Consider the following 25,565-nt stretch of genomic DNA (forward strand, 5'->3'; position numbering starts at 1 on the left):
TAAGAGGAATGAGAGATAAGACTCTGGTTGGTTTATTCTCAAAAGACACCTAAAACTCGACAAGAGAATAAGCTCAACCGTGTTAGACCATGCGCCCACCCGGCAGCTGCCAATAGTTAAAGGGTCACGAAACACCAAAACACATTTTTTGAGCTGTTGACAGTCGTATATGTGTCCCACACTGCTAAAAACACTATTAGGACACCTATATTTCACAAAAAAGTGTAAATTGGTTGTTTTTGCGTTATTTTAAGCAAATTCATACTTCCGGTTTGAAACGAATTTTTGAAGCTGCGTCACGGCCATGACATAATAGCGTTGTATTCCAGCGTGCAGACTGGGCGTCTGTGCCAGAGTGAGTCTTATTACGTCTTACAGTGTGTTGCATTAATGCATGAGTAAAGCTTGGTTCAAACCAATCAGTGCGCTCTATTGTGCAACTTCATTAATATTCATTGCTGTCAGAGTGTAGACGGCAGAGACGCCACGTTGTATTGGCAAAACAAGCGTGAAGTGTTGCTTTTATAGTTTGCTGCCGTTAAGTTTTTTTTCATTTTCTCTCTGTGAGAGCGCAGACTCACGCGTGGATTAACAGTGTACGCGACGCGCGACAAAAATAACTTACGTGTCTAAGGAGGAACATTGTTTACCTGAGAGCTGTTCTCATCTGCAAACGCTGAGATCCAGATTCGCTTGTAGTCTCCTCTAAATAAAGACGCGGCTCTAGTTGCTGGTGATTGTCCTGTTTCTACAGATTTGGTAAGTGAGCGACCAGTGCTCTTTGTTTATTCAGTTCGTATTTTATTCGTATCAAACAAACTATTGCACCGAGTGGAAACAAGTTAGCACTAACAGTTACAACCAAAACTATAACCTCGTGTTGGATTTTGTGACCGGAATAACACACGCGGCTTTCTGACGCTACCTGCCGTGTGCATCTAAGTTTCCGGGAAATGCTGAGTTTTTTTTTTTCTCATTCGCCGTGCGGTATCAAACATTGCATGAAAAATACAAGCTTAGAGCAGATCCTCGAATCAAATATCACATTTATCGGGAGGGACATGAATGAATTCCCTGAATGAAAGAGCCAAACTGCAGTTAAAGTCCACCATTTAATAATTTGGCAAATAATTCGACAACAGATGTCCATGTAAACACAGTAACATTGTCCGCTGTGGTTGTGTGTTTTGACTCTGAAATTCAGCGCGCCCAAATAGACACTCCCACACCAAGCCTCTTTACTTCCTCCGACACTCCCCCCTAAACGAAGCTGGACACGCCCACTTTTCTGACTTTTTCCAAAGTAGAGGTGTGAAAACACCCTGCTGAAACGAGGGGGTTTTATGGCCCTTTAAGCTTAACTTTCCTTAACTTTTCCCATTCATTCTCTATGGTAGTGCTTAACACTATTGATGCAATTACTGCCTTCGAGTGTAAGGTGAACCTGATGACCACTAAACTACAGTAACCCCAAAAGTGCTTTCAGCAGGGAAGTCTGGCCTGCAAGAATAAAACATGGTGTACGCGTTTGTCAATCAAGCCGACAAACCCTACTCAGCGTGACAAGCTCGCTGAAGGTTTTAGCAAACATGCCGTTTGCCTCGCTTGGAGCAAGGACTTTGTAGCGTTAATCATCCATGAGCAGAGAGCCAATTGAGAAAGTGCAAAACATAAAAAATAAATCTGCATCTTTCCCCCAAGTCTCTCCAAAACCCATCTCTTCAGAGTACACCTGAACCCCGGTGAATAGCCCTCTCTCTAAAGAAAACAAAACTCTGACTCTTGCACTAAATTCTCTGAGCACAAACAAGTAAGATGGAATAAATAGCACTTCTCGTATGCGTTGCCTCGTCTTGTTGAATCACTGAATACCTCCTCTATTGTAAGCACCTGTTGACAAAAGAGTCTGCCTAACTTATGTTTCCACCCAGTTTCGAACAGGGGACCTTTTGCATGTAAAGTAAATGTGATAACCAAAATGTGAATTCAAACTTCTAGCCTCACACCGCTTTGCACAAAGAAAGTTTTCAGTGTATGGTAGTGCACAACAGAAGCCTGGTTTGACAATTTTCATAAAAGCCGAAGGCTGTTCCCGCTGTGTTTCGATCTGGGGACCTTTCACGTGTGAGGCGAACGTGATAACCACTACTCTACGGAATCCTACAGTGGAGCAAGGGGCAGATACCCTCCTAAGGCGGCAGTTGATGCTATTGTTTTCGCACCAAAAGAAGAGCGCTGTATCTGCTCGGTTTCGAACCGAGGACCTTTCGCGTGTTAGGCGAACGTGATGACCACTACACTACAGAAACCCCACATGCACTTTCAGCTGGGAAGAAAGGCCTGCATGGATAGAACAAGGTGTACGCGCTTGTCAATCAAGCGGACAAAGCCTACTCAGCGTGACAAGCTCCCCGCAGGTTTAAGCATACACGCCAAGTAAGAATGTGCATAAAAGCAAATCTGCATGTTTCCCCCCACTTTCTAACAGGAGACCTTCCGCTTGTAAAGCCATTGTGATAACCACAGGAGCCTTCGGTTTGGGTGTGAGCACAGTCTTGTGGTGCCATCGCAGAGAGACTGTAGGCTACTTCCCACAATGTTTTCATCCAATGATCCACTCTGGTGGAATTATCTTCCCATTCCCACTCGGATTACGGATGCACTGGTATCCTTTAAAAGATAGCTAAAACCCATCTCTTCCGAGTACTCCTGAACGCCGGTGAATATCCCTCTCTCTAAAGAAAACAAAACTCCGACTCTTGCACTAAATTCTCTGAGCACAAACAAGTTAGTTGGAATAAATAGCACTTCTTGTATGCGTTGCCTCGTCTTGTTGAATCGCTGAATACCTCCTCTATTGTAAGCGCCTTTGGACAAAAGTGTCTGCCTAACGTATGTTTCCACCCAGTTTCGAACAGGGGACCTTTTGCGTGTAAAGCAAACGTGATAACCACTACACTACGGAAACCAACACGACTGTACTGTTTCAAGTTTTTATAGTCTTTTTTATAGAGCTGTCTTGAAAGGTTTGCACTGTGGAGGGCCAGCAAACGCACTGGCCACCTACTCATGCAAAACACAAAGCTAAAAGAAATCAGATTCTACGCAATTTTGCGACACCACAATGGCAGGTAAACACTGACGTTATGACCACTACACTACAGAAACCCCACATGCGCTTTCAGCTGGGAAGAAAGCCCTACATGGATAGAACAAGGTGTACGCGCTTGTCAATCAAGCGGACAAAGCCTACTCAGCGTGACAAGCTCCTCGCAGGTTTAAGCATACACGCCAAGTGAGAATGTGCATAAAAGCAAATCTGCATGTTTCCCCCCACTTTCTAACAGGAGACCTTCCGCTTGTAAAGCCTTCGTGATAACCACAGGAGCCTTCGGTTTGGGTGTGAGCACAGTCTTGTGGTGCCATCGCAGAGAGACTGTAGGCTACTTCCCACAATGTTTTCATCCAATGTTCCACTCTGGTGGAATTATCTTCCCATTCCCACTCGGATTACGGATGCACTGGTATCCTTTAAAAGATAGCTAAAACCCATCTCTTCCGAGTACTCCTGAACGCCGGTGAATATCCCTCTCTCTAAAGAAAACAAAACTCCGACTCTTGCACTAAATTCTCTGAGCACAAACAAGTTAGTTGGAATAAATAGCACTTCTTGTATGCGTTGCCTCGTCTTGTTGAATCGCTGAATACCTCCTCTATTGTAAGCGCCTTTGGACAAAAGTGTCTGCCTAACGTATGTTTCCACCCAGTTTCGAACATGGGACCTTTTGCGTGTAAGGCAAACGTGATAACCACTACACTACGGAAACCAACACGACTGTACTGTTTCAAGTTTTTATAGCCTTTTTTATAGAGCTGTCTTGAAAGGTCTGCACTGTGGAGGGCCAGCAAACGCACTGGCCACCTGCTCATGCAAAACACAAAGCTAAAAGAAATCAGATTCTACTCAATTTTGCGACACCACAATGGCAGGTAAACACTGAGTTGAATTCAAACTTCTAGCCTCACACCGCTTTGCACAAAGAATGTTTTCAGTGTATGGCAGTGCTCAACAGAAGCCTGGTTTGACAATTTTCATAAAAATCAAGGCTGTTCCCGCCCAGTTTCGAACTGGGGACCTTTCGCGTGTGAGGCGAACGTGATAACCACTACACTACGGAAACCTACAGAAGTGCAAAAGGCAGATACCCTTTTTGATTGGGTGCCGGTTGACAATCGTTCCTAAGGCAGCAGTTGATGCTATTGTTTTCGCACCGAAAGAAGAGCGCTGTTTCTGCTCGGTTTCGAACCGAGGACCTTTCGCGTGTTAGGCGAACGTGATGACCACTACACTACAGAAACCCCACATGTGCTTTCAGCTGGGAAGAAAGGCCTGCATGGATAGAACAAGGTGTACGCGCTTGTCAATCAAGCGGACAAAGCCTACTCAGCGTGACAAGCTCCCCGCAGGTTTAAGCATACACGCCAAGTAAGAATGTGCATAAAAGCAAATCTGCATGTTTCCCCCCACTTTCTAACAGGAGACCTTCCGCTTGTAAAGCCATCGTGATAACCACAGGAGCCTTCGGTTTGGGTGTGAGCACAGTCTTGTGGTGCCATCGCAGAGAGACTGTAGGCTACTTCCCACAATGTTTTCATCCAATGTTCCACTCTGGTGGAATTATCTTCCCATTCCCACTCGGATTACGGATGCACTGGTATCTTTTAAAAGATAGCTAAAACCCATCTCTTCCGAGTACTCCTGAACGCCGGTGAATATCCCTCTCTCTAAAGAAAACAAAACTCCGACTCTTGCACTAAATTCTCTGAGCACAAACAAGTTAGTTGGAATAAATAGCACTTCTTGTATGCGTTGCCTCGTCTTGTTGAATCGCTGAATACCTCCTCTATTGTAAGCGCCTTTGGACAAAAGTGTCTGCCTAACGTATGTTTCCGCCCAGTTTCGAACAGGGGACCTTTTGCGTGTAAAGCAAACGTGATAACCACTACACTACGGAAACCAACACGACTGTACTGTTTCAAGTTTTTATAGTCTTTTTTATAGAGCTGTCTTGAAAGGTCTGCACTGTGGAGGGCCAGCAAACGCACTAGCCACCTGCTCATGCAAAACACAAAGCTAAAAGAAATCAGATTCTACGCAATTTTGCGACACCACAATGGCAGGTAAACACTGAGAAAACACTCGGATTACGGATGCACTGGTATCCTTTAAAAGATAGCTAAAACCCATCTCTTCCGAGTACTCCTGAACGCCGGTGAATATCCCTCTCTCTAAAGAAAACAAAACTCCGACTCTTGCACTAAATTCTCTGAGCACAAACAAGTTAGTTGGAATAAATAGCACTTCTTGTATGCGTTGCCTCGTCTTGTTGAATCGCTGAATACCTCCTCTATTGTAAGCGCCTTTGGACAAAAGTGTCTGCCTAACGTATGTTTCCACCCAGTTTCGAACAGGGGACCTTTTGCGTGTAAGGCAAACGTGATAACCACTACACTACGGAAACCAACACGACTGTACTGTTTCAAGTTTTTATAGCCTTTTTTATAGAGCTGTCTTGAAAGGTCTGCACTGTGGAGGGCCAGCAAACGCACTGGCCACCTGCTCATGCAAAACACAAAGCTAAAAGAAATCAGATTCTACTCAATTTTGCGACACCACAATGGCAGGTAAACACTGAGTTGAATTCAAACTTCTAGCCTCACACCGCTTTGCACAAAGAATGTTTTCAGTGTATGGCAGTGCTCAACAGAAGCCTGGTTTGACAATTTTCATAAAAATCTAGGCTGTTCCCGCCCAGTTTCGAACTGGGGACCGTTCGCGTGTGAGGCGAACGTGATAACCACTACACTACGGAAACCTACAGTAGTGCAAAAGGCAGATACCCTTTTTGATTGGGTGCCGGTTGACAACCGTTCCTAAGGCGGCAGTTGATGCTATTGTTTTCGCACCGAAAGAAGAGCGCTGTTTCTGCTCGGTTTCGAACCGAGGACCTTTCGCGTGTTAGGCGAACGTGATGACCACTACACTACAGAAACCCCACATGCGCTTTCAGCTGGGAAGAAAGGCCTGCATGGATAGAACAAGGTGTACGCGCTTGTCAATCAAGCGGACAAAGCCTACTCAGCGTGACAAGCTCCCCGCAGGTTTAAGCATACACGCCAAGTAAGAATGTGCATAAAAGCAAATCTGCATGTTTCCCCCCACTTTCTAACAGGAGACCTTCCGCTTGTAAAGCCATCGTGATAACCACAGGAGCCTTCGGTTTGGGTGTGAGCACAGTCTTGTGGTGCCATCGCAGAGAGACTGTAGGCTACTTCCCACAATGTTTTCATCCAATGTTCCACTCTGGTGGAATTATCTTCCCATTCCCACTCGGATTACGGATGCACTGGTATCTTTTAAAAGATAGCTAAAACCCATCTCTTCCGAGTACTCCTGAACGCCGGTGAATATCCCTCTCTCTAAAGAAAACAAAACTCCGACTCTTGCACTAAATTCTCTGAGCACAAACAAGTTAGTTGGAATAAATAGCACTTCTTGTATGCGTTGCCTCGTCTTGTTGAATCGCTGAATACCTCCTCTATTGTAAGCGCCTTTGGACAAAAGTGTCTGCCTAACGTATGTTTCCGCCCAGTTTCGAACAGGGGACCTTTTGCGTGTAAAGCAAACGTGATAACCACTACACTACGGAAACCAACACGACTGTACTGTTTCAAGTTTTTATAGTCTTTTTTATAGAGCTGTCTTGAAAGGTCTGCACTGTGGAGGGCCAGCAAACGCACTAGCCACCTGCTCATGCAAAACACAAAGCTAAAAGAAATCAGATTCTACGCAATTTTGCGACACCACAATGGCAGGTAAACACTGAGAAAACACTCGGATTACGGATGCACTGGTATCCTTTAAAAGATAGCTAAAACCCATCTCTTCCGAGTACTCCTGAACGCCGGTGAATATCCCTCTCTCTAAAGAAAACAAAACTCCGACTCTTGCACTAAATTCTCTGAGCAAAAACAAGTTAGTTGGAATAAATAGCACTTCTTGTATGCGTTGCCTCGTCTTGTTGAATCGCTGAATACCTCCTCTATTGTAAGCGCCTTTGGACAAAAGTGTCTGCCTAACGTATGTTTCCGCCCAGTTTCGAACAGGGGACCTTTTGCGTGTAAAGCAAATGTGATAACCACTACACTACGGAAACCAACACGACTGTACTGTTTCAAGTTTTTATAGTCTTTTTTATAGAGCTGTCTTGAAAGGTCTGCACTGTGGAGGGCCAACAAACGCACTGGCCACCTGCTCATGCAAAACACAAAGCTAAAAGAAATCAGATTCTACGCAATTTTGCGACACCACAATGGCAGGTAAACACTGAGTTGAATTCAAACTTCTAGCCTCACACCGCTTTGCACAAGGAATGTTTTCAGTGTATGGCAGTGCTCAACAGAAGCCTGGTTTGACAATTTTCATAAAAGTCAAGGCTGTTCCCGCCCAGTTTCGAACTGGGGACCTTTCGAGTGTGAGGCGAACGTGATAACCACTACACTACGGAAACCTACAGTAGTGCAAAAGGCAGATACCCTTTTTGATTGGGTGCCGGTTGACAATCGTTCCTAAGGCGGCAGTTGATGCTATTGTTTTCGCACCGAAAGAAGAGCGCTGTTTCTGCTCGGTTTCGAACCGAGGACCTTTCGCGTGTTAGGCGAACGTGATGACCACTACACTACAGAAACCCCACATGCGCTTTCAGCTGGGAAGAAAGGCCTGCATGGATAGAACAAGGTGTACGCGCTTGTCAATCAAGCGGACAAAGCCTACTCAGCGTGACAAGCTCCCCGCAGGTTTAAGCATACACGCCAAGTAAGAATGTGCATAAAAGCAAATCTGCATGTTTCCCCCCACTTTCTAACAGGAGACCTTCCGCTTGTAAAGCCATCGTGATAACCACAGGAGCCTTCGGTTTGGGTGTGAGCACAGTCTTGTGGTGCCATCGCAGAGAGACTGTAGGCTACTTCCCACAATGTTTTCATCCAATGTTCCACTCTGGTGGAATTATCTTCCCATTCCCACTCGGATTACGGATGCACTGGTATCTTTTAAAAGATAGCTAAAACCCATCTCTTCCGAGTACTCCTGAACGCCGGTGAATATCCCTCTCTCTAAAGAAAACAAAAGTCCGACTCTTGCACTAAATTCTCTGAGCACAAACAAGTTAGTTGGAATAAATAGCACTTCTTGTATGCGTTGCCTCGTCTTGTTGAATCGCTGAATACCTCCTCTATTGTAAGCGCCTTTGGACAAAAGTGTCTGCCTAACGTATGTTTCCGCCCAGTTTCGAACAGGGGACCTTTTGCGTGTAAAGCAAACGTGATAACCACTACACTACGGAAACCAACACGACTGTACTGTTTCAAGTTTTTATAGTCTTTTTTATAGAGCTGTCTTGAAAGGTTTGCACTGTGGAGGGCCAGCAAACGCACTGGCCACCTGCTCATGCAAAACACAAAGCTAAAAGAAATCAGATTCTACGCAATTTTGCGACACCACAATGGCAGGTAAACACTGAGAAAACACTCGGATTACGGATGCACTGGTATCCTTTAAAAGATAGCTAAAACCCATCTCTTCCGAGTACTCCTGAACGCCGGTGAATATCCCTCTCTCTAAAGAAAACAAAACTCTGACTCTTGCACTAAATTCTCTGAGCACAAACAAGTTAGTTGGAATAAATAGCACTTCTTGTATGCGTTGCCTCGTCTTGTTGAATCGCTGAATACCTCCTCTATTGTAAGCGCCTTTGGACAAAAGTGTCTACCTAATGTATGTTTCCGCCCAGTTTCGAACAGGGGACCTTTTGCGTGTAAAGCTAACGTAATAACCACTACACTACGGAAACCAACACGATTGTACTGTTTCAAGTTTTTATAGTCTTTTTTATAGTGCTGTCTTGAAAGGTCTGCACTGTGGAGGGCCAGCAAACGCACTGGCCACCTGCTCATGCAAAACACAAAGCTAAAAGAAATCAGATTCTACGCAATTTTGCGACACCACAATGGCAGGTAAACACTGAGTTGAATTCAAACTTCTAGCCTCACACCGCTTTGCACAAAGAATGTTTTCAGTGTATGGCAGTGCTCAACAGAAGCCTGGTTTGACAATTTTCATAAAAGTCGAGACTGTTCCCGCCCAGTTTCAAACTGGGGACCTTTCTCGTGTGAGGCGAACGTGATAACCACTACACTACGGAAACCTACAGTAGTGCAAAAGGCAGATACCCTTTTATTGGGTGCCGGTTGACAATCGTTCCTAAGGTGGCAGTTGATGCTATTGTTTTCGCACCAAAAGAAGAGAGCTGTTTCTGCTCGGTTTCGAACCGAGGACCTTTCGCGTGTTAGGCGAACTTGATGACCACTACACTACAGAAACCCCACATGCGCTTTCAGCTGGGAAGAAAGGCCTGCATGGATAGAACAAGGTGTACGCGCTTGTCAATCAAGCGGACAACGCCTACTCAGCGTGACAAGCTCCCCGCAGGTTTAAGCATACACGCCAAGTGAGAATGTGCATAAAAGCAAATCTGCATGTTTCCCCCCACTTTCTAACAGGAGACCTTCCGCTTGTAAAGCCATCGTGATAACCACAGGAGCTTTCGGTTTGGGTGTGAGCACAGTCTTGTGGTGCCATCGCAGAGAGACTGTAGGCTACTTCCCACAATGTTTTCATCCAATGTTCCACTCTGGTGGAATTATCTTCCCATTCCCACTCGGATTACGGATGCACTGGTATCCTTTAAAAGATAGCTAAAACCCATCTCTTCCGAGTACTCCTGAACGCCGGTGAATATCCCTCTCTCTAAAGAAAACAAAACTCCGACTCTTGCACTAAATTCTCTGAGCACAAACAAGTTAGTTGGAATAAATAGCACTTCTTGTATGCGTTGCCTCGTCTTGTTGAATCGCTGAATACCTCCTCTATTGTAAGCGCCTTTGGACAAAAGTGTCTGCGTAACGTATGTTTCCACCCAGTTTCGAACAGGGGACCTTGTGCGTGTAAAGCAAACGTGATAACCACTACACTACGGAAACCAACACGACTGTACTGTTTTAAGTTTTTATAGCCTTTTTTATAGAGCTGTCTTGAAAGGTCTGCACTGTGGAGGGCCAGCAAACGCACTGGCCACCTGCTCATGCAAAACACAAAGCTAAAAGAAATCAGATTCTACTCAATTTTGCGACACCACAATGGCAGGTAAACACTGAGTTGAATTCAAACTTCTAGCCTCACACCGCTTTGCACAAAGAATGTTTTCAGTGTATGGCAGTGCTCAACAGAAGCCTGGTTTGACAATTTTCATAAAAATCTAGGCTGTTCCCGCCCAGTTTCGAACTGGGGACCTTTCGCGTGTGAGGCGAACGTGATAACCACTACACTACGGAAACCTACAGTAGTGCAAAAGGCAGATACCCTTTTTGATTGGGTGCCGGTTGACAATCGTTCCTAAGGCGGCAGTTGATGCTATTGTTTTCGCACCAAAAGAAGAGCGCTGTTTCTGCTCGGTTTCGAACCGAGGACCTTTCGCGTGTTAGGCGAACGTGATGACCACTACACTACAGAAACCCCACAAGCGCTTTCATCTGGGAAGGAAGGCCTGCATGGATAGAACAAGGTGTACGCGCTTGTCAATCAAGCGGACAAAGCCTACTCAGCGTGACAAGCTCCCCGCAGGTTTAAGCATACACGCCAAGTAAGAATGTGCATAAAAGCAAATCTGCATGTTTCCCCCCACTTTCTAACAGGAGACCTTCCGCTTGTAAAGCCATCGTGATAACCACAGGAGCCTTCGGTTTGGGTGTGAGCACAGTCTTGTGGTGCCATCGCAGAGAGACTGTAGGCTACTTCCCACAATGTTTTCATCCAATGTTCCACTCTGGTGGAATTATCTTCCCATTCCCACTCGGATTACGGATGCACTGGTATCTTTTAAAAGATAGCTAAAACCCATCTCTTCCGAGTACTCCTGAACGCCGGTGAATATCCCTCTCTCTAAAGAAAACAAAACTCCGACTCTTGCACTAAATTCTCTGAGCACAAACAAGTTAGTTGGAATAAATAGCACTTCTTGTATGCGTTGCCTCGTCTTGTTGAATCGCTGAATACCTCCTCTATTGTAAGCGCCTTTGGACAAAAGTGTCTGCCTAACGTATGTTTCCACCCAGTTTCGAACAGGGGACCTTTTGCATGTTAAGCAAACGTGATAACCACTACACTACGGAAACCAACACGATTGTACTGTTTCAAGTTTTTATAGTCTTTTTTATAGTGCTGTCTTTAAAGGTCTGCACTGTGGAGGGCCAGCAAACGCACTGGCCACCTGCTCATGCAAAACACAAAGCTAAAAGAAATCAGATTCTACGCAATTTTGCGACACCACAATGGCAGGTAAACACTGAGTTGAATTCAAACTTCTAGCCTCACACCGCTTTGCACAAAGAATGTTTTCAGTGTATGGCAGTGCTCAACAGAAGCCTGGTTTGACAATTTTCATAAAAGTCGAGGCTGTTCCCGCCCAGTTTCGAACTGGGGACCTTTCGCGTGTGAGGCAAACGTGATAACCACTACACTACGGAAACCTACAGTAGTGCAAAAGGCAGATACCCTTTTTGATTGGGTGCCGGTTGACAATCGTTCCTAAGGCGGCAGTTGATGCTATTGTTTTCGCACCAAAAGAAGAGAGCTGTTTCTGCTCGGTTTCGAACCGAGGACCTTTCGCGTGTTAGGCGAACGTGATGACCACTACACTACAGAAACCCCACATGCGCTTTCAGCTGGGAGGAAAGGCCTGCATGGATAGAACAAGGTGTACGCGCTTGTCAATCAAGCGGACAACGCCTACTCAGCGTGACAAGCTCCCCGCAGGTTTAAGCATACACGCCAAGTGAGAATGTGCATAAAAGCAAATCTGCATGTTTCCCCCCACTTTCTAACAGGAGACCTTCCGCTTGTAAAGCCATCGTGATAACCACAGGAGCCTTCGGTTTGGGTGTGAGCACAGTCTTGTGGTGCCATCGCAGAGAGACTGTAGGCTACTTCCCACAATGTTTTCATCCAATGTTCCACTCTGGTGGAATTATCTTCCCATTCCCACTCGGATTACGGATGCACTGGTATCCTTTAAAAGATAGCTAAAACCCATCTCTTCCGAGTACTCCTGAACGCCGGTGAATATCCCTCTCTCTAAAGAAAACAAAAGTCCGACTCTTGCACTAAATTCTCTGAGCACAAACAAGTTAGTTGGAATAAATAGCACTTCTTGTATGCGTTGCCTCGTCTTGTTGAATCGCTGAATACCTCCTCTATTGTAAGCGCCTTTGGACAAAAGTGTCTGCCTAACGTATGTTTCCGCCCAGTTTCGAACAGGGGACCTTTTGCGTGTAAAGCAAACGTGATAACCACTACACTACGGAAACCAACACGACTGTACTGTTTCAAGTTTTTATAGCCTTTTTTATAGAGCTGTCTTGAAAGGTTTGCACTGTGGAGGGCCAGCAAACGCACTGGCCACCTGCTCATGCAAAACACAAAGCTAAAAGAAATCAGATTCTACGCAATTTTGCGACACCACAATGGCAGGTAAACACTGAGAAAACACTCAGATTACGGATGCACTGGTATCCTTTAAAAGATAGCTAAAACCCATCTCTTCCGAGTACTCCTGAACGCCGGTGAATATCCCTCTCTCTAAAGAAAACAAAACTCCGACTCTTGCACTAAATTCTCTGAGCACAAACAAGTTAGTTGGAATAAATAGCACTTCTTGTATGCGTTGCCTCGTCTTGTTGAATCGCTGAATACCTCCTCTATTGTAAGCGCCTTTGGACAAAAGTGTCTGCCTAACGTATGTTTCCACCCAGTTTCGAACAGGGGACCTTTTGCGTGTAAAGCAAACGTGATAACCACTACACTACGGAAACCAACACGACTGTACTGTTTCAAGTTTTTATAGCCTTTTTTATAGAGCTGTCTTGAAAGGTCTGCACTGTGGAGGGCCAGCAAACGCACTGGCCACCTGCTCATGCAAAACACAAAGCTAAAAGAAATCAGATTCTACTCAATTTTGCGACACCACAATGGCAGGTAAACACTGAGTTGAATTCAAACTTCTAGCCTCACACCGCTTTGCACAAAGAATGTTTTCAGTGTATGGCAGTGCTCAACAGAAGCCTGGTTTGACAATTTTCATAAAAATCTAGGCTGTTCCCGCCCAGTTTCGAACTGGGGACCTTTCGCGTGTGAGGCGAAAGTGATAACCACTACACTACGGAAACCTACAGTAGTGCAAAAGGCAGATACCCTTTTTGATTGGGTGCCGGTCGACAATCGTTCCTAAGGCGGCAGTTAATGCTATTGTTTTCGCACCAAAAGAAGAGCGCTGTTTCTGCTCGGTTTCGAACCGAGGACCTTTCGCGTGTTAGGCGAACGTGATGACCACTACACTACAGAAACCCCACATGCGCTTTCAGCTGGGAAGAAAGGCCTGCATGGATAGAACAAGGTGTACGCGCTTGTCAATCAAGCGGACAAAGCCTACTCAGCGTGACAAGCTCCCCGCAGGTTTAAGCATACACGCCAAGTAAGAATGTGCATAAAAGCAAATCTGCATGTTTCCCCCCACTTTCTAACAGGAGACCTTCCGCTTGTAAAGCCATCGTGATAACCACAGGAGCCTTCGGTTTGGGTGTGAGCACAGTCTTGTGGTGCCATCGCAGAGAGACTGTAGGCTACTTCCCACAATGTTTTCATCCAATGTTCCACTCTGGTGGAATTATCTTCCCATTCCCACTCGGATTACGGATGCACTGGTATCTTTTAAAAGATAGCTAAAACCCATCTCTTCCGAGTACTCCTGAACGCCGGTGAATATCCCTCTCTCTAAAGAAAACAAAACTCCGACTCTTGCACTAAATTCTCTGAGCACAAACAAGTTAGTTGGAATAAATAGCACTTATTGTATGCGTTGCCTCTTCTTGTTGAATCGCTGAATACCTCCTCTATTGTAAGCGCCTTTGGACAAAAGTGTCTGCCTAACGTATGTTTCCGCCCAGTTTCGAACAGGGGACCTTTTGCGTGTAAAGCAAACGTGATAACCACTACACTACGGAAACCAACACGACTGTACTGTTTCAAGTTTTTATAGTCTTTTTTATAGAGCTGTCTTGAAAGGTCTGCACTGTGGAGGGCCAGCAAACGCACTAGCCACCTGCTCATGCAAAACACAAAGCTAAAAGAAATCAGATTCTACGCAATTTTGCGACACCACAATGGCAGGTAAACACTGAGAAAACACTCGGATTACGGATGCACTGGTATCCTTTAAAAGATAGCTAAAACCCATCTCTTCCGAGTACTCCTGAACGCCGGTGAATATCCCTCTCTCTAAAGAAAACAAAAGTCCGACTCTTACACTAAATTCTCTGAGCACAAACAAGTTAGTTGGAATAAATAGCACTTCTTGTATGCGTTGCCTCGTCTTGTTGAATCGCTGAATACCTCCTCTATTGTAAGCGCCTTTGGACAAAAGTGTCTGCCTAACGTATGTTTCCGCCCAGTTTCGAACAGGGGACCTTTTGCGTGTAAAGCAAACGTGATAACCACTACACTACGGAAACCAACACGACTCTACTGTTTCAAGTTTTTATAGTCTTTTTTATAGAGCTGTCTTGAAAGGTCTGCACTGTGGAGGGCCAGCAAACGCACTGGCCACCTGCTCATGCAAAACACAAAGCTAAAAGAAATCAGATTCTACGCAATTTTGCGACACCACAATGGCAGGTAAACACTGAGTTGAATTCAAACTTCTAGCCTCACACCGCTTTGCACAAAGAATGTTTTCAGTGTATGGCAGTGCTCAACAGAAGCCTGGTTTGACAATTTTCATAAAAGTCGAAACTGTTCCTGCCCAGTTTCGAACTGGGGACCTTTCGCGTGTGAGGCGAACGTGATAACCACTACACTACGGAAACCTACAGTTGCGCAAAAGGCAGATACCCTTTTTGATTGGGTGCCGGTTGACAATCGTTCCTACGCGGCAGTTGATGCTATTGTTTTCGCACCAAAAAAAGAGGGCTGTTTCTGCTCGGTTTCGAACCGAGGACCTTTCGCGTGTTAGGCGAACGTGATGACCACTACACTACAGAAACCCCACATGCGCTTTCAGCTGGGAAGAAAGGCCTGCATGGATAGAACAAGGTGTACGAGCTTGTCAATCAAGCGGACAAAGCCTACTCAGCGTGACAAGCTCCCCGCAGGTTTAAGCATACACGCCAAGTGAGAATGTGCATAAAAGCAAATCTGCATGTTTCCCCCCACTTTCTAACAAGAGACCGACCGCTTGTAAAGCCATCGTGATAACCACAGGAGCCTTCGGTTTGGGTGTGAGCACAGTCTTGTGTTGCCATCGCAGAGAGACTGTAGGCTACTTCCCACAATGTTTTCATCCAATGTTCCACTCTGGTGGAATTATCTTCCCATTCCCACTCGGATTACGGATGCACTGGTATTCTTTAAAAGATAGCTAAAACCCATCTCTTCCGAGTACTCCTGAACGCCGGTGAATATCCCTCTCTCTAAAGAAAACAAAACTCCGACTCTTGCACTAAATTCTCTGAGCACAAACAAGTTAGTTGGAATAAATAGCACTTATTGTATGCGTTGCCTCGTCTTGTTGAATCGCTGAATACCTCCTCTATTGTAAGCGCCTTTGGACAAAAGTGTCTGCCTAAGGTATGTTTCCACCCAGTTTCGAACAGGGGACCTTTTGCGTGTAAAGCAAACGTGATAACCACTACACTACGGAAACCAACACGACTGTACTGTTTCAAGTTTTTATAGTCTTTTTTATAGAGCTGTCTTGAAAGGTCTGCACTGTGGAGGGCCAGCAAACGCACTAGCCACCTGCTCATGCAAAACACAAAGCTAAAAGAAATCAGATTCTACTCAATTTTGCGACACCACAATGGCAGGTAAACACTGAGTTGAATTCAAACTTCTAGCCTCACACCGCTTTGCACAAAGAATGTTTTCAGTGTATGGCAGTGCTCAACAGAAGCCTGGTTTGACAATTTTCATAAAAATCTAGGCTGTTCCCGCCCAGTTTCGAACTGGGGACCTTTCGCGTGTGAGGCGAACGTGATAACCACTACACTACGGAAACCTACAGTAGTGCAAAAGGCAGATACCCTTTTTGATTGGGTGCCGGTTGACAACCGTTCCTAAGGCGGCAGTTGATGCTATTGTTTTCGCACCGAAAGAAGAGCGCTGTTTCTGCTCGGTTTCAAACCGAGGACCTTTCGCGTGTTAGGCGAACGTGATGACCACTACACTACAGAAACCCCACATGCGCTTTCAGCTGGGAAGAAAGGCCTGCATGGATAGAACAAGGTGTACGCGCTTGTCAATCAAGCGGACAAAGCCTACTCAGCGTGACAAGCTCCCCGCAGGTTTAAGCATACACGCCAAGTAAGAATGTGCATAAAAGCAAATCTGCATGTTTCCCCCCACTTTCTAACAGGAGACCTTCCGCTTGTAAAGCCATCGTGATAACCACAGGAGCCTTCGGTTTGGGTGTGAGCACAGTCTTGTGGTGCCATCGCAGAGAGACTGTAGGCTACTTCCCACAATGTTTTCATCCAATGTTCCACTCTGGTGGAATTATCTTCCCATTCCCACTCGGATTACGGATGCACTGGTATCTTTTAAAAGATAGCTAAAACCCATCTCTTCCGAGTACTCCTGAACGCCGGTGAATATCCCTCTCTCTAAAGAAAACAAAACTCCGACTCTTGCACTAAATTCTCTGAGCACAAACAAGTTAGTTGGAATAAATAGCACTTCTTGTATGCGTTGCCTCGTCTTGTTGAATCGCTGAATACCTCCTCTATTGTAAGCGCCTTTGGACAAAAGTGTCTGCCTAAGGTATGTTTCCACCCAGTTTCGAACAGGGGACCTTTTGCGTGTAAAGCAAACGTGATAACCACTACACTACGGAAACCAACACGACTGTACTGTTTCAAGTTTTTATAGTCTTTTTTATAGAGCTGTCTTGAAAGGTCTGCACTGTGGAGGGCCAGCAAACGCACTAGCCACCTGCTCATGCAAAACACAAAGCTAAAAGAAATCAGATTCTACTCAATTTTGCGACACCACAATGGCAGGTAAACACTGAGTTGAATTCAAACTTCTAGCCTCACACCGCTTTGCACAAAGAATGTTTTCAGTGTATGGCAGTGCTCAACAGAAGCCTGGTTTGACAATTTTCATAAAAATCTAGGCTGTTCCCGCCCAGTTTCGAACTGGGGACCTTTCGCGTGTGAGGCGAACGTGATAACCACTACACTACGGAAACCTACAGTAGTGCAAAAGGCAGATACCCTTTTTGATTGGGTGCCGGTTGACAACCGTTCCTAAGGCGGCAGTTGATGCTATTGTTTTCGCACCGAAAGAAGAGCGCTGTTTCTGCTCGGTTTCGAACCGAGGACCTTTCGCGTGTTAGGCGAACGTGATGACCACTACACTACAGAAACCCCACATGCGCTTTCAGCTGGGAAGAAAGGCCTGCATGGATAGAACAAGGTGTACGCGCTTGTCAATCAAGCGGACAAAGCCTACTCAGCGTGACAAGCTCCCCGCAGGTTTAAGCATACACGCCAAGTAAGAATGTGCATAAAAGCAAATCTGCATGTTTCCCCCCACTTTCTAACAGGAGACCTTCCGCTTGTAAAGCCATCGTGATAACCACAGGAGCCTTCGGTTTGGGTGTGAGCACAGTCTTGTGGTGCCATCGCAGAGAGACTGTAGGCTACTTCCCACAATGTTTTCATCCAATGTTCCACTCTGGTGGAATTATCTTCCCATTCCCACTCGGATTACGGATGCACTGGTATCTTTTAAAAGATAGCTAAAACCCATCTCTTCCGAGTACTCCTGAACGCCGGTGAATATCCCTCTCTCTAAAGAAAACAAAACTCCGACTCTTGCACTAAATTCTCTGAGCACAAACAAGTTAGTTGGAATAAATAGCACTTCTTGTATGCGTTGCCTCGTCTTGTTGAATCGCTGAATACCTCCTCTATTGTAAGCGCCTTTGGACAAAAGTGTCTGCCTAACGTATGTTTCCGCCCAGTTTCGAACAGGGGACCTTTTGTGTGTAAAGCAAACGTGATAACCACTACACTACGGAAACCAACACGACTGTACTGTTTCAAGTTTTTATAGTCTTTTTTATAGAGCTGTCTTGAAAGGTCTGCACTGTGGAGGGCCAGCAAACGCACTAGCCACCTGCTCATGCAAAACACAAAGCTAAAAGAAATCAGATTCTACGCAATTTTGCGACACCACAATGGCAGGTAAACACTGAGAAAACACTCGGATTACGGATGCACTGGTATCCTTTAAAAGATAGCTAAAACCCATCTCTTCCGAGTACTCCTGAACGCCGGTGAATATCCCTCTCTCTAAAGAAAACAAAACTCCGACTCTTGCACTAAATTCTCTGAGCAAAAACAAGTTAGTTGGAATAAATAGCACTTCTTGTATGCGTTGCCTCGTCTTGTTGAATCGCTGAATACCTCCTCTATTGTAAGCGCCTTTGGACAAAAGTGTCTGCCTAAGGTATGTTTCCGCCCAGTTTCGAACAGGGGACCTTTTGCGTGTAAAGCAAATGTGATAACCACTACACTACGGAAACCAACACGACTGTACTGTTTCAAGTTTTTATAGTCTTTTTTATAGAGCTGTCTTGAAAGGTCTGCACTGTGGAGGGCCAACAAACGCACTGGCCACCTGCTCATGCAAAACACAAAGCTAAAAGAAATCAGATTCTACGCAATTTTGCGACACCACAATGGCAGGTAAACACTGAGTTGAATTCAAACTTCTAGCCTCACACCGCTTTGCACAAGGAATGTTTTCAGTGTATGGCAGTGCTCAACAGAAGCCTGGTTTGACAATTTTCATAAAAGTCAAGGCTGTTCCCGCCCAGTTTCGAACTGGGGACCTTTCGCGTGTGAGGCGAACGTGATAACCACTACACTACGGAAACCTACAGTAGTGCAAAAGGCAGATACCCTTTTTGATTGGGTGCCGGTTGACAATCGTTCCTAAGGCAGCAGTTGATGCTATTGTTTTCGCACCAAAAGAAGAGCGCTGTTTCTGCTCGGTTTCGAACCGAGGACCTTTCGCGTGTTAGGCGAACGTGATGACCACTACACTACAGAAACCCCACATGCGCTTTCAGCTGGGAAGAAAGGCCTGCATGGATAGAACAAGGTGTACGCGCTTGTCAATCAAGCGGACAAAGCCTACTCAGCGTGACAAGCTCCCCGCAGGTTTAAGCATACACGCCAAGTAAGAATGTGCATAAAAGCAAATCTGCATGTTTCCCCCCACTTTCTAACAGGAGACCTTCCGCTTGTAAAGCCATCGTGATAACCACAGGAGCCTTCGGTTTGGGTGTGAGCACAGTCTTGTGGTGCCATCGCAGAGAGACTGTAGGCTACTTCCCACAATGTTTTCATCCAATGTTCCACTCTGGTGGAATTATCTTCCCATTCCCACTCGGATTACGGATGCACTGGTATCTTTTAAAAGATAGCTAAAACCCATCTCTTCCGAGTACTCCTGAACGCCGGTGAATATCCCTCTCTCTAAAGAAAACAAAAGTCCGACTCTTGCACTAAATTCTCTGAGCACAAACAAGTTAGTTGGAATAAATAGCACTTCTTGTATGCGTTGCCTCGTCTTGTTGAATCGCTGAATACCTCCTCTATTGTAAGCGCCTTTGGACAAAAGTGTCTGCCTAACGTATGTTTCCGCCCAGTTTCGAACAGGGGACCTTTTGCGTGTAAAGCAAACGTGATAACCACTACACTACGGAAACCAACACGACTGTACTGTTTCAAGTTTTTATAGTCTTTTTTATAGAGCTGTCTTGAAAGGTTTGCACTGTGGAGGGCCAGCAAACGCACTGGCCACCTGCTCATGCAAAACACAAAGCTAAAAGAAATCAGATTCTACGCAATTTTGCGACACCACAATGGCAGGTAAACACTGAGAAAACACTCGGATTACGGATGCACTGATTCCGTGATAACCACAGGAGCTTTCGGTTTGGGTGTGAGCACAGTCTTGTGGTGCCATCGCAGAGAGACTGTAGGCTACTTCCCACAATGTTTTCATCCAATGTTCCACTCTGGTGGAATTATCTTCCCATTCCCACTCGGATTACGGATGCACTGGTATCCTTTAAAAGATAGCTAAAACCCATCTCTTCCGAGTACTCCTGAACGCCGGTGAATATCCCTCTCTCTAAAGAAAACAAAACTCCGACTCTTGCACTAAATTCTCTGAGCACAAACAAGTTAGTTGGAATAAATAGCACTTCTTGTATGCGTTGCCTCGTCTTGTTGAATCGCTGAATACCTCCTCTATTGTAAGCGCCTTTGGACAAAAGTGTCTGCGTAACGTATGTTTCCACCCAGTTTCGAACAGGGGACCTTGTGCGTGTAAAGCAAACGTGATAACCACTACACTACGGAAACCAACACGACTGTACTGTTTCAAGTTTTTATAGCCTTTTTTATAGAGCTGTCTTGAAAGGTCTGCACTGTGGAGGGCCAGCAAACGCACTGGCCACCTGCTCATGCAAAACACAAAGCTAAAAGAAATCAGATTCTACTCAATTTTGCGACACCACAATGGCAGGTAAACACTGAGTTGAATTCAAACTTCTAGCCTCACACCGCTTTGCACAAAGAATGTTTTCAGTGTATGGCAGTGCTCAACAGAAGCCTGGTTTGACAATTTTCATAAAAATCTAGGCTGTTCCCGCCCAGTTTCGAACTGGGGACCTTTCGCGTGTGAGGCGAACGTGATAACCACTACACTACGGAAACCTACAGTAGTGCAAAAGGCAGATACCCTTTTTGATTGGGTGCCGGTTGACAATCGTTCCTAAGGCGGCAGTTGATGCTATTGTTTTCGCACCAAAAGAAGAGCGCTGTTTCTGCTCGGTTTCGAACCGAGGACCTTTCGCGTGTTAGGCGAACGTGATGACCACTACACTACAGAAACCCCACAAGCACTTTCAGCTGGGAAGGAAGGCCTGCATGGATAGAACAAGGTGTACGCGCTTGTCAATCAAGCGGACAAAGCCTACTCAGCGTGACAAGCTCCCCGCAGGTTTAAGCATACACGCCAAGTAAGAATGTGCATAAAAGCAAATCTGCATGTTTCCCCCCACTTTCTAACAGGAGACCTTCCGCTTGTAAAGCCATCGTGATAACCACAGGAGCCTTCGGTTTGGGTGTGAGCACAGTCTTGTGGTGCCATCGCAGAGAGACTGTAGGCTACTTCCCACAATGTTTTCATCCAATGTTCCACTCTGGTGGAATTATCTTCCCATTCCCACTCGGATTACGGATGCACTGGTATCTTTTAAAAGATAGCTAAAACCCATCTCTTCCGAGTACTCCTGAACGCCGGTGAATATCCCTCTCTCTAAAGAAAACAAAACTCCGACTCTTGCACTAAATTCTCTGAGCACAAACAAGTTAGTTGGAATAAATAGCACTTCTTGTATGCGTTGCCTCGTCTTGTTGAATCGCTGAATACCTCCTCTATTGTAAGCGCCTTTGGACAAAAGTGTCTGCCTAACGTATGTTTCCACCCAGTTTCGAACAGGGGACCTTTTGCGTGTTAAGCAAACGTGATAACCACTACACTACGGAAACCAACACGATTGTACTGTTTCAAGTTTTTATAGTCTTTTTTATAGTGCTGTCTTTAAAGGTCTGCACTGTGGAGGGCCAGCAAACGCACTGGCCACCTGCTCATGCAAAACACAAAGCTAAAAGAAATCAGATTCTACGCAATTTTGCGACACCACAATGGCAGGTAAACACTGAGTTGAATTCAAACTTCTAGCCTCACACCGCTTTGCACAAAGAATGTTTTCAGTGTATGGCAGTGCTCAACAGAAGCCTGGTTTGACAATTTTCATAAAAGTCGAGGCTGTTCCCGCCCAGTTTCGAACTGGGGACCTTTCGCGTGTGAGGCAAACGTGATAACCACTACACTACGGAAACCTACAGTAGTGCAAAAGGCAGATACCCTTTTTGATTGGGTGCCGGTTGACAATCGTTCCTAAGGCGGCAGTTGATGCTATTGTTTTCGCACCAAAAGAAGAGAGCTGTTTCTGCTCGGTTTCGAACCGAGGACCTTTCGCGTGTTAGGCGAACGTGATGACCACCACACTACAGAAACCCCACATGCGCTTTCAGCTGGGAGGAAAGGCCTGCATGGATAGAACAAGGTGTACGCGCTTGTCAATCAAGCGGACAACGCCTACTCAGCGTGACAAGCTCCCCGCAGGTTTAAGCATACACGCCAAGTGAGAATGTGCATAAAAGCAAATCTGCATGTTTCCCCCCACTTTCTAACAGGAGACCTTCCGCTTGTAAAGCCATCGTGATAACCACAGAAGCCTTCGGTTTGGGTGTGAGCACAGTCTTGTGGTGCCATCGCAGAGAGACTGTAGGCTACTTCCCACAATGTTTTCATCCAATGTTCCACTCTGGTGGAATTATCTTCCCATTCCCACTCGGATTACGGATGCACTGGTATCCTTTAAAAGATAGCTAAAACCCATCTCTTCCGAGTACTCCTGAACGCCGGTGAATATCCCTCTCTCTAAAGAAAACAAAAGTCCGACTCTTGCACTAAATTCTCTGAGCACAAACAAGTTAGTTGGAATAAATAGCACTTCTTGTATGCGTTGCCTCGTCTTGTTGAATCGCTGAATACCTCCTCTATTGTAAGCGCCTTTGGACAAAAGTGTCTGCCTAACGTATGTTTCCGCCCAGTTTCGAACAGGGGACCTTTTGCGTGTAAAGCAAACGTGATAACCACTACACTACGGAAACCAACACGACTGTACTGTTTCAAGTTTTTATAGCCTTTTTTATAGAGCTGTCTTGAAAGGTTTGCACTGTGGAGGGCCAGCAAACGCACTGGCCACCTGCTCATGCAAAACACAAAGCTAAAAGAAATCAGATTCTACGCAATTTTGCGACACCACAATGGCAGGTAAACACTGAGAAAACACTCGGATTACGGATGCACTGGTATCCTTTAAAAGATAGCTAAAACCCATCTCTTCCGAGTACTCCTGAACGCCGGTGAATATACCTCTCTCTAAAGAAAACAAAACTCCGACTCTTGCACTAAATTCTCTGAGCACAAACAAGTTAGTTGGAATAAATAGCACTTCTTGTATGCGTTGCCTCGTCTTGTTGAATCGCTGAATACCTCCTCTATTGTAAGCGCCTTTGGACAAAAGTGTCTGCCTAACGTATGTTTCCACCCAGTTTCGAACAGGGGACCTTTTGCGTGTAAAGCAAACGTGATAACCACTACACTACGGAAACCAACACGACTGTACTGTTTCAAGTTTTTATAGCCTTTTTTATAGAGCTGTCTTGAAAGGTCTGCACTGTGGAGGGCCAGCAAACGCACTGGCCACCTGCTCATGCAAAACACAAAGCTAAAAGAAATCAGATTCTACTCAATTTTGCGACACCACAATGGCAGGTAAACACTGAGTTGAATTCAAACTTCTAGCCTCACACCGCTTTGCACAAAGAATGTTTTCAGTGTATGGCAGTGCTCAACAGAAGCCTGGTTTGACAATTTTCATAAAAATCTAGGCTGTTCCCGCCCAGTTTCGAACTGGGGACCTTTCGCGTGTGAGGCGAACGTGATAACCACTACACTACGGAAACCTACAGTAGTGCAAAAGGCAGATACCCTTTTTGATTGGGTGCCGGTTGACAATCGTTCCTAAGGCGGCAGTTAATGCTATTGTTTTCGCACCAAAAGAAGAGCGCTGTTTCTGCTCGGTTTCGAACCGAGGACCTTTCGCGTGTTAGGCGAACGTGATGACCACTACACTACAGAAACCCCACATGCGCTTTCAGCTGGGAAGAAAGGCCTGCATGGATAGAACAAGGTGTACGCGCTTGTCAATCAAGCGGACAAAGCCTACTCAGCGTGACAAGCTCCCCGCAGGTTTAAGCATACACGCCAAGTAAGAATGTGCATAAAAGCAAATCTGCATGTTTCCCCCCACTTTCTAACAGGAGACCTTCCGCTTGTAAAGCCATCGTGATAACCACAGGAGCCTTCGGTTTGGGTGTGAGCACAGTCTTGTGGTGCCATCGCAGAGAGACTGTAGGCTACTTCCCACAATGTTTTCATCCAATGTTCCACTCTGGTGGAATTATCTTCCCATTCCCACTCGGATTACGGATGCACTGGTATCTTTTAAAAGATAGCTAAAACCCATCTCTTCCGAGTACTCCTGAACGCCGGTGAATATCCCTCTCTCTAAAGAAAACAAAACTCCGACTCTTGCACTAAATTCTCTGAGCACAAACAAGTTAGTTGGAATAAATAGCACTTATTGTATGCGTTGCCTCTTCTTGTTGAATCGCTGAATACCTCCTCTATTGTAAGCGCCTTTGGACAAAAGTGTCTGCCTAACGTATGTTTCCGCCCAGTTTCGAACAGGGGACCTTTTGCGTGTAAAGCAAACGTGATAACCACTACACTACGGAAACCAACACGACTGTACTGTTTCAAGTTTTTATAGTCTTTTTTATAGAGCTGTCTTGAAAGGTCTGCACTGTGGAGGGCCAGCAAACGCACTAGCCACCTGCTCATGCAAAACACAAAGCTAAAAGAAATCAGATTCTACGCAATTTTGCGACACCACAATGGCAGGTAAACACTGAGAAAACACTCGGATTACGGATGCACTGGTATCCTTTAAAAGATAGCTAAAACCCATCTCTTCCGAGTACTCCTGAACGCCGGTGAATATCCCTCTCTCTAAAGAAAACAAAAGTCCGACTCTTACACTAAATTCTCTGAGCACAAACAAGTTAGTTGGAATAAATAGCACTTCTTGTATGCGTTGCCTCGTCTTGTTGAATCGCTGAATACCTCCTCTATTGTAAGCGCCTTTGGACAAAAGTGTCTGCCTAACGTATGTTTCCGCCCAGTTTCGAACAGGGGACCTTTTGCGTGTAAAGCAAACGTGATAACCACTACACTACGGAAACCAACACGACTCTACTGTTTCAAGTTTTTATAGTCTTTTTTATAGAGCTGTCTTGAAAGGTCTGCACTGTGGAGGGCCAGCAAACGCACTGGCCACCTGCTCATGCAAAACACAAAGCTAAAAGAAATCAGATTCTACGCAATTTTGCGACACCACAATGGCAGGTAAACACTGAGTTGAATTCAAACTTCTAGCCTCACACCGCTTTGCACAAAGAATGTTTTCAGTGTATGGCAGTGCTCAACAGAAGCCTGGTTTGACAATTTTCATAAAAGTCGAAACTGTTCCTGCCCAGTTTCGAACTGGGGACCTTTCGCGTGTGAGGCGAACGTGATAACCACTACACTACGGAAACCTACAGTTGCGCAAAAGGCA

The 25,565-nt window shown here is 45.5% G+C and overlaps 1 protein-coding gene and 54 non-coding genes across 58 annotated transcripts in view; all 55 read right to left on the reverse strand.

The window, feature by feature from the left end:
- The window catches only part of fbxo4 (F-box protein 4), a 72,717-nt gene that overhangs the window by 6,742 nt on the left and 40,410 nt on the right, over window positions 1–25,565 (reverse strand). The gene's annotated exons all lie outside the window — the stretch shown is intronic.
- trnav-aac (transfer RNA valine (anticodon AAC)) lies at window positions 2,237–2,309 on the reverse strand. The gene has a single exon. It is a non-coding gene; the product is annotated as a tRNA-Val (tRNA).
- On the reverse strand, window positions 2,896–2,968 carry trnav-uac (transfer RNA valine (anticodon UAC)). The gene has a single exon. It is a non-coding gene; the product is annotated as a tRNA-Val (tRNA).
- trnav-uac (transfer RNA valine (anticodon UAC)) lies at window positions 3,755–3,827 on the reverse strand. Its single transcript has one exon. It is a non-coding gene; the product is annotated as a tRNA-Val (tRNA).
- trnav-cac (transfer RNA valine (anticodon CAC)) lies at window positions 4,109–4,181 on the reverse strand. The gene has a single exon. It is a non-coding gene; the product is annotated as a tRNA-Val (tRNA).
- Window positions 4,287–4,359, reverse strand: trnav-aac (transfer RNA valine (anticodon AAC)). Its single transcript has one exon. It is a non-coding gene; the product is annotated as a tRNA-Val (tRNA).
- trnav-uac (transfer RNA valine (anticodon UAC)) lies at window positions 4,946–5,018 on the reverse strand. The gene has a single exon. It is a non-coding gene; the product is annotated as a tRNA-Val (tRNA).
- On the reverse strand, window positions 5,450–5,522 carry trnav-uac (transfer RNA valine (anticodon UAC)). Its single transcript has one exon. It is a non-coding gene; the product is annotated as a tRNA-Val (tRNA).
- Window positions 5,804–5,876, reverse strand: trnav-cac (transfer RNA valine (anticodon CAC)). The gene has a single exon. It is a non-coding gene; the product is annotated as a tRNA-Val (tRNA).
- Window positions 5,982–6,054, reverse strand: trnav-aac (transfer RNA valine (anticodon AAC)). Its single transcript has one exon. It is a non-coding gene; the product is annotated as a tRNA-Val (tRNA).
- trnav-uac (transfer RNA valine (anticodon UAC)) lies at window positions 6,641–6,713 on the reverse strand. The gene has a single exon. It is a non-coding gene; the product is annotated as a tRNA-Val (tRNA).
- On the reverse strand, window positions 7,145–7,217 carry trnav-uac (transfer RNA valine (anticodon UAC)). Its single transcript has one exon. It is a non-coding gene; the product is annotated as a tRNA-Val (tRNA).
- trnav-cac (transfer RNA valine (anticodon CAC)) lies at window positions 7,499–7,571 on the reverse strand. The gene has a single exon. It is a non-coding gene; the product is annotated as a tRNA-Val (tRNA).
- Window positions 7,677–7,749, reverse strand: trnav-aac (transfer RNA valine (anticodon AAC)). Its single transcript has one exon. It is a non-coding gene; the product is annotated as a tRNA-Val (tRNA).
- On the reverse strand, window positions 8,336–8,408 carry trnav-uac (transfer RNA valine (anticodon UAC)). Its single transcript has one exon. It is a non-coding gene; the product is annotated as a tRNA-Val (tRNA).
- On the reverse strand, window positions 9,194–9,266 carry trnav-cac (transfer RNA valine (anticodon CAC)). Its single transcript has one exon. It is a non-coding gene; the product is annotated as a tRNA-Val (tRNA).
- On the reverse strand, window positions 9,370–9,442 carry trnav-aac (transfer RNA valine (anticodon AAC)). Its single transcript has one exon. It is a non-coding gene; the product is annotated as a tRNA-Val (tRNA).
- trnav-uac (transfer RNA valine (anticodon UAC)) lies at window positions 10,029–10,101 on the reverse strand. The gene has a single exon. It is a non-coding gene; the product is annotated as a tRNA-Val (tRNA).
- Window positions 10,383–10,455, reverse strand: trnav-cac (transfer RNA valine (anticodon CAC)). The gene has a single exon. It is a non-coding gene; the product is annotated as a tRNA-Val (tRNA).
- On the reverse strand, window positions 10,561–10,633 carry trnav-aac (transfer RNA valine (anticodon AAC)). Its single transcript has one exon. It is a non-coding gene; the product is annotated as a tRNA-Val (tRNA).
- trnav-uac (transfer RNA valine (anticodon UAC)) lies at window positions 11,220–11,292 on the reverse strand. The gene has a single exon. It is a non-coding gene; the product is annotated as a tRNA-Val (tRNA).
- trnav-cac (transfer RNA valine (anticodon CAC)) lies at window positions 11,574–11,646 on the reverse strand. The gene has a single exon. It is a non-coding gene; the product is annotated as a tRNA-Val (tRNA).
- On the reverse strand, window positions 11,752–11,824 carry trnav-aac (transfer RNA valine (anticodon AAC)). Its single transcript has one exon. It is a non-coding gene; the product is annotated as a tRNA-Val (tRNA).
- Window positions 12,411–12,483, reverse strand: trnav-uac (transfer RNA valine (anticodon UAC)). Its single transcript has one exon. It is a non-coding gene; the product is annotated as a tRNA-Val (tRNA).
- Window positions 12,915–12,987, reverse strand: trnav-uac (transfer RNA valine (anticodon UAC)). Its single transcript has one exon. It is a non-coding gene; the product is annotated as a tRNA-Val (tRNA).
- trnav-cac (transfer RNA valine (anticodon CAC)) lies at window positions 13,269–13,341 on the reverse strand. Its single transcript has one exon. It is a non-coding gene; the product is annotated as a tRNA-Val (tRNA).
- trnav-aac (transfer RNA valine (anticodon AAC)) lies at window positions 13,447–13,519 on the reverse strand. The gene has a single exon. It is a non-coding gene; the product is annotated as a tRNA-Val (tRNA).
- On the reverse strand, window positions 14,106–14,178 carry trnav-uac (transfer RNA valine (anticodon UAC)). Its single transcript has one exon. It is a non-coding gene; the product is annotated as a tRNA-Val (tRNA).
- trnav-uac (transfer RNA valine (anticodon UAC)) lies at window positions 14,610–14,682 on the reverse strand. The gene has a single exon. It is a non-coding gene; the product is annotated as a tRNA-Val (tRNA).
- Window positions 14,964–15,036, reverse strand: trnav-cac (transfer RNA valine (anticodon CAC)). The gene has a single exon. It is a non-coding gene; the product is annotated as a tRNA-Val (tRNA).
- On the reverse strand, window positions 15,141–15,213 carry trnav-aac (transfer RNA valine (anticodon AAC)). The gene has a single exon. It is a non-coding gene; the product is annotated as a tRNA-Val (tRNA).
- On the reverse strand, window positions 15,800–15,872 carry trnav-uac (transfer RNA valine (anticodon UAC)). The gene has a single exon. It is a non-coding gene; the product is annotated as a tRNA-Val (tRNA).
- trnav-cac (transfer RNA valine (anticodon CAC)) lies at window positions 16,154–16,226 on the reverse strand. Its single transcript has one exon. It is a non-coding gene; the product is annotated as a tRNA-Val (tRNA).
- trnav-aac (transfer RNA valine (anticodon AAC)) lies at window positions 16,332–16,404 on the reverse strand. Its single transcript has one exon. It is a non-coding gene; the product is annotated as a tRNA-Val (tRNA).
- Window positions 16,991–17,063, reverse strand: trnav-aac (transfer RNA valine (anticodon AAC)). The gene has a single exon. It is a non-coding gene; the product is annotated as a tRNA-Val (tRNA).
- On the reverse strand, window positions 17,345–17,417 carry trnav-cac (transfer RNA valine (anticodon CAC)). Its single transcript has one exon. It is a non-coding gene; the product is annotated as a tRNA-Val (tRNA).
- Window positions 17,523–17,595, reverse strand: trnav-aac (transfer RNA valine (anticodon AAC)). The gene has a single exon. It is a non-coding gene; the product is annotated as a tRNA-Val (tRNA).
- Window positions 18,182–18,254, reverse strand: trnav-uac (transfer RNA valine (anticodon UAC)). Its single transcript has one exon. It is a non-coding gene; the product is annotated as a tRNA-Val (tRNA).
- Window positions 18,686–18,758, reverse strand: trnav-uac (transfer RNA valine (anticodon UAC)). The gene has a single exon. It is a non-coding gene; the product is annotated as a tRNA-Val (tRNA).
- Window positions 19,040–19,112, reverse strand: trnav-cac (transfer RNA valine (anticodon CAC)). Its single transcript has one exon. It is a non-coding gene; the product is annotated as a tRNA-Val (tRNA).
- Window positions 19,218–19,290, reverse strand: trnav-aac (transfer RNA valine (anticodon AAC)). Its single transcript has one exon. It is a non-coding gene; the product is annotated as a tRNA-Val (tRNA).
- On the reverse strand, window positions 19,877–19,949 carry trnav-uac (transfer RNA valine (anticodon UAC)). The gene has a single exon. It is a non-coding gene; the product is annotated as a tRNA-Val (tRNA).
- On the reverse strand, window positions 20,538–20,610 carry trnav-uac (transfer RNA valine (anticodon UAC)). The gene has a single exon. It is a non-coding gene; the product is annotated as a tRNA-Val (tRNA).
- Window positions 20,892–20,964, reverse strand: trnav-cac (transfer RNA valine (anticodon CAC)). Its single transcript has one exon. It is a non-coding gene; the product is annotated as a tRNA-Val (tRNA).
- trnav-aac (transfer RNA valine (anticodon AAC)) lies at window positions 21,070–21,142 on the reverse strand. Its single transcript has one exon. It is a non-coding gene; the product is annotated as a tRNA-Val (tRNA).
- On the reverse strand, window positions 21,729–21,801 carry trnav-aac (transfer RNA valine (anticodon AAC)). The gene has a single exon. It is a non-coding gene; the product is annotated as a tRNA-Val (tRNA).
- Window positions 22,083–22,155, reverse strand: trnav-cac (transfer RNA valine (anticodon CAC)). The gene has a single exon. It is a non-coding gene; the product is annotated as a tRNA-Val (tRNA).
- On the reverse strand, window positions 22,261–22,333 carry trnav-aac (transfer RNA valine (anticodon AAC)). Its single transcript has one exon. It is a non-coding gene; the product is annotated as a tRNA-Val (tRNA).
- On the reverse strand, window positions 22,920–22,992 carry trnav-uac (transfer RNA valine (anticodon UAC)). Its single transcript has one exon. It is a non-coding gene; the product is annotated as a tRNA-Val (tRNA).
- Window positions 23,424–23,496, reverse strand: trnav-uac (transfer RNA valine (anticodon UAC)). Its single transcript has one exon. It is a non-coding gene; the product is annotated as a tRNA-Val (tRNA).
- Window positions 23,778–23,850, reverse strand: trnav-cac (transfer RNA valine (anticodon CAC)). Its single transcript has one exon. It is a non-coding gene; the product is annotated as a tRNA-Val (tRNA).
- trnav-aac (transfer RNA valine (anticodon AAC)) lies at window positions 23,956–24,028 on the reverse strand. The gene has a single exon. It is a non-coding gene; the product is annotated as a tRNA-Val (tRNA).
- Window positions 24,615–24,687, reverse strand: trnav-uac (transfer RNA valine (anticodon UAC)). Its single transcript has one exon. It is a non-coding gene; the product is annotated as a tRNA-Val (tRNA).
- trnav-uac (transfer RNA valine (anticodon UAC)) lies at window positions 25,119–25,191 on the reverse strand. The gene has a single exon. It is a non-coding gene; the product is annotated as a tRNA-Val (tRNA).
- trnav-cac (transfer RNA valine (anticodon CAC)) lies at window positions 25,473–25,545 on the reverse strand. Its single transcript has one exon. It is a non-coding gene; the product is annotated as a tRNA-Val (tRNA).

This window comes from Danio rerio, chromosome 8, assembly GCF_049306965.1.
Source record: "Danio rerio strain Tuebingen ecotype United States chromosome 8, GRCz12tu, whole genome shotgun sequence".
In the NCBI taxonomy this organism is placed as follows: domain Eukaryota; kingdom Metazoa; phylum Chordata; class Actinopteri; order Cypriniformes; family Danionidae; genus Danio; species Danio rerio.